The following is an 11,191-nucleotide window of genomic DNA, read 5'->3' on the forward strand; positions in this document are numbered from 1 at the left end:
GAGCATTGCAGTAGGATGCAGCGTATCCACCATGGCAGGTAAAAGGGTGGTGTGGCCCAGTGCCCCTTACTCTTCCTGAAAGCAAATGCTACATTGCTCTGATGCTGCAAGTTGCAGTGGACATCTGGTTTAGCAGAGCACTGAGAAAAGGTGTGTCTTGTGTACACAAATTACATAACTGCACAGGTGAGGCATGAGAAAGTGGAAGAATACAAAGTGCAATCTGTGGTGTTAGCAGACAAAAAGAAAAGATTCCCTTTCAGTGAGGACAGCATTTTCCACTGCTTCCAGAGGCTGTTGCTTTCCTGGCTCTGGGTATGGTTTTCACGCACGACACATCAGAACAGCTCTGTGTCATCTCGGAGCCTGCACTGAGCGGTGAGCACCTGGTGCCACCTGCTGAACATAGCAGCTTTTACTTCAGGAAAGCAGGATACAGAAAACAGCTAGAGCAGAAATTTGCTGAGGGCAGTCACCAACTGTCTGCCTAGGACAGATCCCTGGATATTGTCACAATGTGGTTTTGTATCCCATCATTGACATTAGCATGCAGACCAGATTTGATAGAGGACACAGTCTCAAGCTGCGACCAGGGAAGTTTAGGCTCGAGGTGAGGAGAATGTTCTTCACAGAGAGAGTCGTTAGCCATTGGAATGGGCTGCCCAGGGAGGTGGTGGAGTCACCACCCCTGGAGGTGTTCAAGAGGGGATTGGATGTGGCACTTGGTGCCATGGTCTAGTCATGAGGTCTGTGGTGACAGGTTGGAAGTGATGATCTTTGAGGTCTTTTCCAACCTTGGTGATTCTGTGATAGGTAATTAATAATCTTGATTGAGGAAAAGCAATCTCTCACCTGCAAAGTCGAATCTTGATGACATTAGACTGTGTTTCACAGACAACAGAATCAGCAGAGCACTGCAGTGAGGCAGGGGAACTTCAGGCCATTTTGAAAAGTCTTTGCTGAGCACAACTTCTATTATTCTGTTATATAATTTTTGCTATAGTTATAACATTGATTTGTTTCAGTTTTGTTTGACCAGTTGTACCTGCATCAGGGTCTGTGAGCACAAACAGAACGCCTAGAAATAGCACAACATCTTTCTTGGAGGAGATAATATTTTATAGATTTTGCTATGTTGGTTAGTGACAGCAAGTGGTTTCCACATCCTTTAAAAGCCTTTTCTACTTTGTTGATTGCAAAAGTGTGCTGGTACAGGCTACTGACACACATTAGGCTGTAAAAATTGCCTTTCAAGTGCATGATCAATTTTCAGAACAAGTCTATTAATAATTCATATCTTAGTCTGTTATCTGTACAACTTACCTCTCGCTGTATTTGAAGTGCTTAAAGGACTTGACTGAGCTCACAGAAACCTCTTTAAGGAATTCAAGTGCTCAGCCATTGTGAAACACATTAAGAGTGTCAAGCAGTGGAGGCAGTTAACTAATGAACTTCAGAACTGGCACCTCCCCACTCATGGTGAAATCAGGAAGGAGCAATTTTCTTGGTTATATTCCTTGGAGGGCTACATCTTGTTTAGCCGACACACTTCATTTGAAGTGTCATGAACTAAAAGGGTTTCTTGATAAACTTGGACCTTACCACTCTCTACAAGTAACTGAAAGGAGTTTGTAGCAAGGTGATACAAGTGGTAGGACATGAAGAAATGGCCTCATGTTACAGCAGGAGAGGTTTAGACTGGATACTTCGTCACCAAAAAGGGTTGTCAAGCACTGGAAGAGGCTGGCCCAGAAATCCCTTGAGGTGGTCTCTAGAGACACGGTTTAATGGTGTTATGTTTGACTTGATGATCTTACAGGTCTTTTCCAACCTAAATGATTCTATGATTCTATGCTTTAGAGCATCCCTGTGAAGCTAGCTTCTTTATACCCATAAGGGAGGTAAAAACCAACACTCTCTGTTCCTTTCTTTCTGCTGCAGAGCTCGTAATTGCACCTTTAATAAAGTCTGTTTAAAGTGGACTTTATTTGCCAGAGGACTCTTCATGTCCATGATCTGCATTTCACAGAATCACAGAATCACCCACATTGGAAGCAACCTCCAAGATCATCAAGTCCAACCGATCATCCAACCCTATCTAATCAAATAAACCATGGCATGTGAAAACTTGGAGGAATGCTGTTTCTGTTTTGGCCTTCTCTAATGAATCTAATGGATCCTGACACAGAAACACCTGTTTGCTGTCTCCCACTTGGAGCAGGGGCTTCCAAAGATGGCATAGGCACAGTTTGCAATGGCACAGCCAGGCTGGCACAGAGACGGGAATCCAGTCAGTCAGAAGCCATGTTCCTCAAGGCAAGTTATTGCCAAGGTGCAATGACAACATTTTGCCTCACTGCAAGGCTGAGCCTCCCAGATCCTGCTGAGTTTCTGCTTAGCCTTTTCTTTGAGGAAGGAAAATATCTACAGCCTGACTGGAGAGCTCCTACCACCTGTTTTTAGGGTATGATTTCAGCAAAGAGTTAATGCTCTAAAATGAAGGTCAGGGAAAAAACAGCCCGTTCACAGCAGAAACAGTGCTGAATCCAAGAGTGTCCTGGCATCTGTCTCAGTAGGCAGATCTGCTCTGTGCCAGGATTTTGTACTTGAAGATGTGCACTGGGTGAATCTTCAGATGACTCTTCTTAGTTTGTCATGGGCAGCTGCAGACCATATACAAGTTCAAGACTGAAAGGAATTGCACAATACTGTGGAAGTAAGTAACTAAGCCAAAATTGGCTTCCTTTACTCAATACCTCTCTCTTCACAGCAATGTATACCCTAGAACTGAATGATGTTAAGCACAAAACAGTAAATTGTTTGGACTGGGGAAAGACATGACAGTATTAGGTGGGTTTTATAAAACCCAAAGGGACTGACTAAGACTTGAGGAAAGAAGACAGATTTGGAGTAAGCTGATACTGCCTCACAAACACAAAATAGCCATCAAGAGGAACATGAGACTGCAGTAAACTCAGCAAAGTCCACTCCACCACTTCTCTGCATCACTGTGACACATACAGCTGGGCCCCATGGGCTATACCTCAGCTTTTACTACTGTCCATCCAAAAAAGATGAAAGACAACATCTCAGCTTGACCATTAAATCCTGATACAAGACCGTCTTCAGCTAACTCTTCTAAACCATATGGCATAGTTACAAAGTACTCTGTAGCACTGTACACAGGTACAAGAGTATTCTGGCACTCTTTTTATGAAGATCTTTCTCTCTGCACCTGCTCTAATTATGGCTGGCAAGTACCAGCCACTCAGAGTGCAGAGAAGCACTAAACCCAATATTCATCTCAAGATTATTTTTTTAATCTTGAGAAGTTTGAAAATCCTCAGAAGATTCCTCCTTTGTAGTAAAAGTCCTAATCCACAGCTCAGATGCCCTTTCTCCTGTAGTTAGAGTGCTGAAGAACAAGACCCCCAGAGCCTTATACAATAGAATCATAGAATCATAGAATCATAGAATCAATAAGATTGGAAAAGACCTCAAAGATCATCAAGTCTAACCTATTAGCCAAGACCTCATGACCACTAAACCATGGCACCAATCCCCTCTTGAACACCTCCAGGGATGGTGACTCAACCACCTCCCTGGGCAGCCCATTCCAATGGCTAACAACTCTCTCTGTAAAGAACTTTCTCCTTACCTCGAGCCTAAACCTCCCCTGGCACAGCTTGAGACTGTGTCATCTTGTTCTGGTGCTTGGTTGCCTGGGAGAAGAGACCAGCCCCGTCCTGGCTACAACATCCCTTCAGGTAGTTGTAGACAGCAATAAGGTCTCCCCTGAGCCTCCTCTTCTCTTCTTTCTATAATCTGTTAGTGGCCTCTGCTGGCCAGGACTGAGATTCTGGCATCTGTTTCAGTATTAACAGTCCTGAATTCAGCTAAGATTTACACAGATATTTTATCAATGTCAAGAGAGGAGACATCATCTACAGTGCTGTACTAGTTTGCAAGCATCTCACCTCAAGCTGAGCACATTGCTCAAGTGTCACTAACAGCAAACAACATCAAGGGCCTTGCAAAATAGCCCCAAATTTTCAAGTCTTTCCTGCTTCACTTCTGTGTGCAGGTGCAGGTATCCTTGATGATATAGGAGGCTGTAAGCTATGTCCTAGAGAAAAGACCTCTTCTGTCACCCAAATCTTCGATAAGTCTTAGAAGTGTGTAAATGTCATGTAAGGGCATAAATCATGTATTGGGACTGGCTGTCAAGAGAGGTGCATAAAAAAACAAGTAAATGCACTGAGGAATATCAGAATAAGAGGCTATATTTGAAACTGAGCCATTTGTTAAACCTTCAGCTTTAAGTGGTGCTGTAGGACTATGAAAAGAGAAGACACTGACTGGATGTGTCCATGGCCAGGAGTGATCTTCTCTTCCAAGCATTTTTATGGTAAGGTGTGAACAGAAGTGCTCTCAAAGAAATGGAAAATATCATTCTGGTTACTCAGCACTTCAGCTGAAAGATCTTGCCAAAAAGCTTGCAAAAAGCATATCTTCACTGTTTCCTGACCATTGGAAAAATAGGGTTGCTTTCCTGGTATTTGCCCCTAACAGTAAATTCAGCTTTCCACCTTATCTTGTTTTTCTTCCTACCTTCACAGTGCTAGGGAGTGCAAATTCTCTGCTTCTAGAAGTTGTTAAAGATGCATAAAGATGCTTTTTTCTCTTTGTTTCTCTCTGGGAGGTTGGTGGTCATCCACTGTAGGATTTCTGTTTGAGAGGTAGCATAGTTCCATGTTTTCTCCTTTACCTTCTGGTTTCCAATTTATTATGGGCTCATTATTCCAGTAAGTGCCTATGGAAAAGCCTGTTGAAAAAGGCTGATTACTGTACATCTCTCTCTCTCTATATATATATACACATATATATATATGTAAATATATAAATGTATAAATAGTATAAATACATAAATATGTGAAGGGTGTCAGTAGAATGGAGCCAGGCTCTTCTCAGTGATATCCAATGATAGGACAAGGGGCAATGGGTGCAGGCTGGAGAATATGAGGTTCCACATAAACATAAGGAAAAACTTATTCACTGTGAGGGTGACAGAACACTGGAAGAGGCTGCCCAGAGAGGATGTGTAGTCTCCTTCACTGGAGATAGTCAAACTCTACCTGCTTGTGCTCCTGTGTGACCTGCTTTAGGTGATCCTGCTCTGGCAGAGGGTTGGATTGGATGATCTTTTGAGGTCTCTTCCAACACCTAACATTCTGTGATTGTGTGACCAAAAAACATCACAGGCTAAAAGGCCTAATACTGATGTCACTGTTATCAGTGGCAAAATGCCTCTTCTTTTCAGCCAAGGCAAACCAGAGTCAAAACCTCTGAAGAAAACTCAGAAGTATGTCACTTCTGCAAAATAAACTTTCCTTTTATCTCCCCATTGGTATAAAGATAGTATTCTAAATAACAAATACATCAGGATAATGAATCCAACAATGCCTAGACACAGCCACAGTTATCATACCCTGTCCAGATGTGGTCAGATTTCTTCTGACCATCACAGTGCTTGACTCTCCAAAAAAATGGTGGGAAATTAGTTTTATTTTTAACACATACTCTGCTGTTTAAAGTTTAATTCTTGTAGAACTACTGTGCTAAAGTTTTCCTGAGGTCTGCTGCTTCCTTATTGCGCTTTCTTTGGGGCAGAAAGCATCAAGGATGACAGTCAGTAATTTCAAACAACACTGACAACCAAAAAGAATCAAGTAGAGCTAAATGTGATGATTTTTCAGAGGCCAGTCTTCAGATGAAACTAGTTCATCTTTATTAAGACCAGGTTTAGGACAGCAGCAGTTAACACTCTGCAGTCTCACGGTATCTGGTGCTGTTACAAATGACTTTATGCAGATGATAAAGCAACATTTTCTAATTCAATATAATTGATACTAAGGTTCCAGCTTCTGTGTTTTCAGAAAAAGCCTTGAGGATGAACTCTGAGCACAACCTGCAGCTCAGAAATCAGAAAATGAAAGAGAAAGAAATGTAAACTGATTAAAAATAATCTAGCCACTCTGGAGATTTGCCTCAAGTTTTAAATGTCAGTGTTTGGCATTAAAAATTCTATGTTTTCTCAAGAGAGGGTTGGATGAGTTTACACCAGCTGTTTTTTTTTTTTCCCTGCTGGAAATTGAGTATTCAGGACCACTCATTATGTAGAACTGTTACATTTATTAATTGTTAACTTTTCATTCTGAAGAAGTTGCAGTCTGAAATAGAGGCATCTTCAAGTACTTCTCTACTCAGATGGCAAGTTTGACTGCAGCCCAAAAGCCTGTCCATACCAGTTTTAATCAAGACTGATTTAGATGTAGCACTGTGAATCTCCTTGGATGCTGGACAGGGATGTCAGTGACCAGTCTGCACTGATGTTTGCCTTTTTTTGCTACCAGAATTTGAACTGTCTAGCCTGAGCCCCTCCTCCCCGCAAGTGTGTGAATGCCTGCATCAGCACCATGAATAGAAGCACACAGCTTCTGTATCACCTGCTTTTAGCATGGCAAGAATGTGATTATTCTAAAGCTACTGAGAGCAAAATCATGGATGATGCACTGGGAATGGTACTGAAATTTCCCTGGTTCCATAAACCAGTGTTTACAGTGGTGCAGAATAAAAGGGAAGGCTGAGGATGGGATACTCTTGCTGGGTAGGCTAGGAACCCAAGCACCGTGTTTCTAGAAGGCTGCCTTGACAGACAATTCAACAGCAGGATCTTCAGCACCTTCCAAAAGGAAGGATCCATGAAGGAAGAGTGTGTACAAAGAGCTAGAAAGGTGCTAGCAGAAGGGATAAATGAGTGACCAAGGCAAATATTACTGTCGCAGCAGACATAGCTGCTTTGCTCCTTCTCAACTTTCCTATAGTGTTACCAAAGAGCCACTACAAATTCTGAGTTCCAGCAGTGGATGGCAATGCTCCTCACATTGACATGGGAGTGGCTATTGGCAGGAAGAGCTGAACTTCAGAAACTTGAGATTCCCTGCTCTGTTACCTTCAAGGGAAACCCGAAGTGTTTTAGCTTCTAGCTCTGGTGGTGGACATTGCTCATTAACAACACTTTTCCAGCATCCTGTATCTGGCCTTCCTGTACCAATACATAAAATGACTGCTCATGACGGTGACAACACCTGCATGGGGACATCTGTGTTAGCACAAGTAGCAGAGTTGTTGAAACAGAATGCTGCCTGCTGGGAAAGGTGCTCCAGAGGCAGGGAAGAGCGAATTGTTTGAAAGCAATTCCCTCTTGCTACTTGAAGTCCATTTTCAGGGTAGCATACAGACAACTAATCATGCAAATCCAAACTCAAGGGAAATAAGCCTTGTTTTCTTCATCTGGTGCTCTGAAACTCAGCCAAAGACTCATCCAACCAATATCCCTGAGGTGACAAAGTGCATTGTTGATTTGTAGGCAATGCATACTGGATTACTGGAGACTCCACACTGTGAGATTATTATAAACCAGTAATTAGTTGATGATGGAGGCATAATTTGGTTCAGAGTTCTGAAGCCAGATAAAACGAACTGATTAAAAAAAATTACACTGTTAACTCAGTTCCCTGTGCAATTAAAGCCTCCTAGAAGCTGACTGAAGGTGTTAGAAAGGCCTTCCAACAGCAAGAAATAAACAGTAACCTTTAAAAACTATGCTCCACCAACAAGAGGATTGGATCCTGGAAGTTTTACTTCTCTAAAGAGAGGAGGACATGCTATTGCTCTTCGCAGTGAAGAGTCCTCATCCACTTAAGTACAGCTTAACCTTTGGATGATCAAGCATGAATGTACTGGAACCAAACAGTGCCTGGCACAAGTGAACAGCTCAACAGAAGGTGGAGGTCTTTTTTTTAATTGATGTACCAGTGCTGTGGAAAAGTACTTCCTGCAAGTGTTCTGAAATCAGCTGGAGTTTTCCAGGAGCTGCTTGGTTTAATTTTCAAGTCCCTGCTACGGTCATACAGATAAGACCTGGGAAGTCCTTCATGATGAATCAGCTTCTGTGGGTGTTAAGTGGCACAAGATAGTCTCATAAGATGCATCTGGCCACATTAAGTGATTTCTGGATTTTTTTTGTTGTTGAAGCTATCGCCATGATACTGCACTGATTTTGGTTTTGATGAATCCTGCTTTCGGAGAGGACAGAGAGGGACATAGCCAATGAAAGAATGGCTCAGTACAGCAGTATTTCTGGGAGACTTTGCAGAAATGACATGTGCTGCTTGAGATGTCCATAAAAATGATGAATCACAAGATAAGTTTTGACCAAGTCCTCAAGGGCTCTACACCAAAGCGGCTACCACTGATCACCCTTTGGCAGCAGGCAGAACTGAAGGAGCTTAAAGTGGTTGCTCAGACTAGAAGCTGATTTATGCGTCTCCAGACCAAATAGCTGCAGGCACTGCACACTGCTTTGAAAGTCCTCTCTGAAGACTACTTGCATTTTGGAAAAACAAAACAAACCAAACCCCAAAACCCACACTCCAAAGACTTTGGGAAGTCTGTCTTACCAACCTATACTGATAGCATCGACTGCTCAAAGAAGAGGACTTGTTCCAAGCAACCGGTGCTTGCTTGGAGCAACTCTGTGCTCTGACTGGCATCAGGAGAAAGAGAAAACAGAGAGGAAAACAAATTTCAAATTAATTATGCTTTAAAATAAGCACAATCTTGGCACATCAATGACAGGCCTGGCTTTCAGAGGTCAGCAGCTCTCAGCACATCACCTCTTTGGTGATGCACTTACTGGTTGCAGAGCTGCATTTCACCTTTACAGGTGAAGAAATTTACCCACACTAACACACAGTAAAATCCTTATTCTCTGCCTTAAAGCACCTTTCTAAGGGAATTACTGTTTGTTTCTATGTCACCTGATAAGTTCTAAACCTGCTGGCTATTTTCAACCAAACTGAAGGAGTGGGAAAGGTCTCAGCAAGATTAAAATCCTCCATGGTTAAACAATTGGAGAAAAGCCTTCACAGTTTTTCCATAAGGTAAAGGGTGAAAGTGAACATAGCTTTTATTAGACACAAGAAAACCTGTGCAGAAGAGAGAGACCAAATAAATGGCCAGACCACAAGAAAAACTTCATCTGGAGCTTGGAATAAGTGAACCTTGCACTATAAATCCAAAGATAACAAGGTTTCTTGGGCTTGGGGTTCATTAAACTGTTCGTATCAGCTGAAAATATAATTTCACCCACTTCTTCATATCAGACACACGCTGCTCTTTTTCTCCCAGCCTTCTTATGAAATCTAATTGATTTACATTTTAAAGACCTTGATGGTGGAACAGTAAGTGAGATTAATAACCCAGTTACTGAGCACTTAAGATTATGGATCATTTCCATATAAAAACATTAACATTTTCTTCATTGTTAAAATGTACCTTTTATTTGATTTAGAGGTTAATGTGCCTTTTTTTTCATACATATATATAACAAAAGGGAGAAAAGCTAAAGTGTGAGTCAGTGCTTATTAACCTTGCTGATAAAACAGGCTTTTTCAGGCAAGATGGATGTACCTTCATTGATAAAACTGTTGCAATGCCATTTAGTCAATTAATCTTTGCCAGACAAGGGAAGCAGCAGCGAATTTTATTTGCAGTGAATGGAAATCAACTTGCAAATCAATTTACACATTCTTACTTTCCCACTTAAATCAGTAACTATGCAGTCCTTTGATTCCTAAAATAAGGCAATCCCCCAATTAACAACAGAATGTATGGCTACATATAACAAATTAACTGATGTTGCTGTGCAATCTATATGTAAACTCAACCTGCACATTAGAATAGAATAGAATAGGAATTAACCAGGTTGGAAGAGATGTTTGAGTTCATCTACAACTACCTGAAGGGAGGTTGTAGACAGGCGGATGATGGTCTCTTCTCCCAGGCAGCCAGTACCAGAACAAGAGGACACAGTCTCAGGCTGCGCCAGGGGAGGTTCAGGCTGGATGTTAGGAAGAAGTTCTATACAGAGAGAGTGATTGCCCATTGGAATGGGCTGCCCGGGGAGGTGGTGGAGTCACCATCATTGGAGGTGTTCAGGAGGAGACTTGATGGGGTGCTTGGTGCCATGGTTTAGTTGATTAGGTGGGTTGGCTTGGTTGATGAGTTGGACGCGATGATCTTGAGGGTCTCTTCTCTCGCTTCTCTCTTCTCTCTTCTCTCCTTCTCTCTTCTCTCTTCTCTCTTCTCTCTTCTCTCTTCTCTCTTTCTCTCTTCTCTCTTCTCTCTTCTCTCTTCTCTCTTCTCTCTCTCTCTTCTCTCTTCTCTCTTCTCTCTTCTCTCTCTCTCTCTCTCTTCTCTCTTCTCTCTTCTCTCTTCCTCTCCTCTCCTCTCCTCTCCTCTCCTCTCCTCTCCTCTCCTCTCCTCTCCTCTCCTCTCCTCTCCTCTCCTCTCCTCTCCTCTCCTCTCCTCTCCTCTCCTCTCCTCTCCTCTCCTCTCCTCTCCTCTCCTCTCCTCTCCTCTCCTCTCCTCTCCTCTCCTCTCCTCTCCTCTCCTCTCCTCTCCTCTCCTCTCCTCTCCTCTCCTCTCCTCTCCTCTCTCCTCTCCTCTCCTCTCCTCTCCTCTCCTCTCCTCTCCTCTCCTCTCCTCTCCTCTCCTCTCCTCTCCTCTCCTCTCCTCTCCTCTCCTCTCCTCTCCTCTCCTCTCCTCTCCTCTCCTCTCCTCTCCTCTTCTCTTCTCTTCTCTTCTCTTCTCTTCCTCTTTTCTCTTCTCCAACCTATCATCCAGCACAATATAATCAACTAAACCATGGCACCAAGCACCTCATCCAGTCTCCTCCTAAACACCCCAGTGGTGGTGACTCCACCACCTCCCTGGGCAATTCATGGGATTAACCTAGAATTGAATTTTTTCTTCAAGAGTGTGATTTGCATCTTTAGTAGAGGTATAAGAAAGCCTTCATAAACTGTTTTCCGCAGTTTGTAAAAGCATGGCCTTAAGGCTGAAGTTTGGACTGCTTGATGCTGTTTTGAATAGCACTGATGCCGAATGTTGACATTTCACCCAGTTCCTTTTGAATCCTGCTGGCTGATCCTTCGAAAAGACCCTATAAAGCATCTGAGTGTTTATTAACAAGTATCAGCAGTCTGTTAGAGACAACGATATATGTCTTTAATACATAAAATGTACTCCAAAATTTATGCTCTCCTCCCGTATATTATAAACAATA

The sequence above is a fragment of the Melanerpes formicivorus genome, unplaced genomic scaffold (assembly GCF_026170545.1).
Source record: "Melanerpes formicivorus ecotype bairdi unplaced genomic scaffold, bMelFor1.0.p_v2 SCAF_5, whole genome shotgun sequence".
In the NCBI taxonomy this organism is placed as follows: domain Eukaryota; kingdom Metazoa; phylum Chordata; class Aves; order Piciformes; family Picidae; genus Melanerpes; species Melanerpes formicivorus.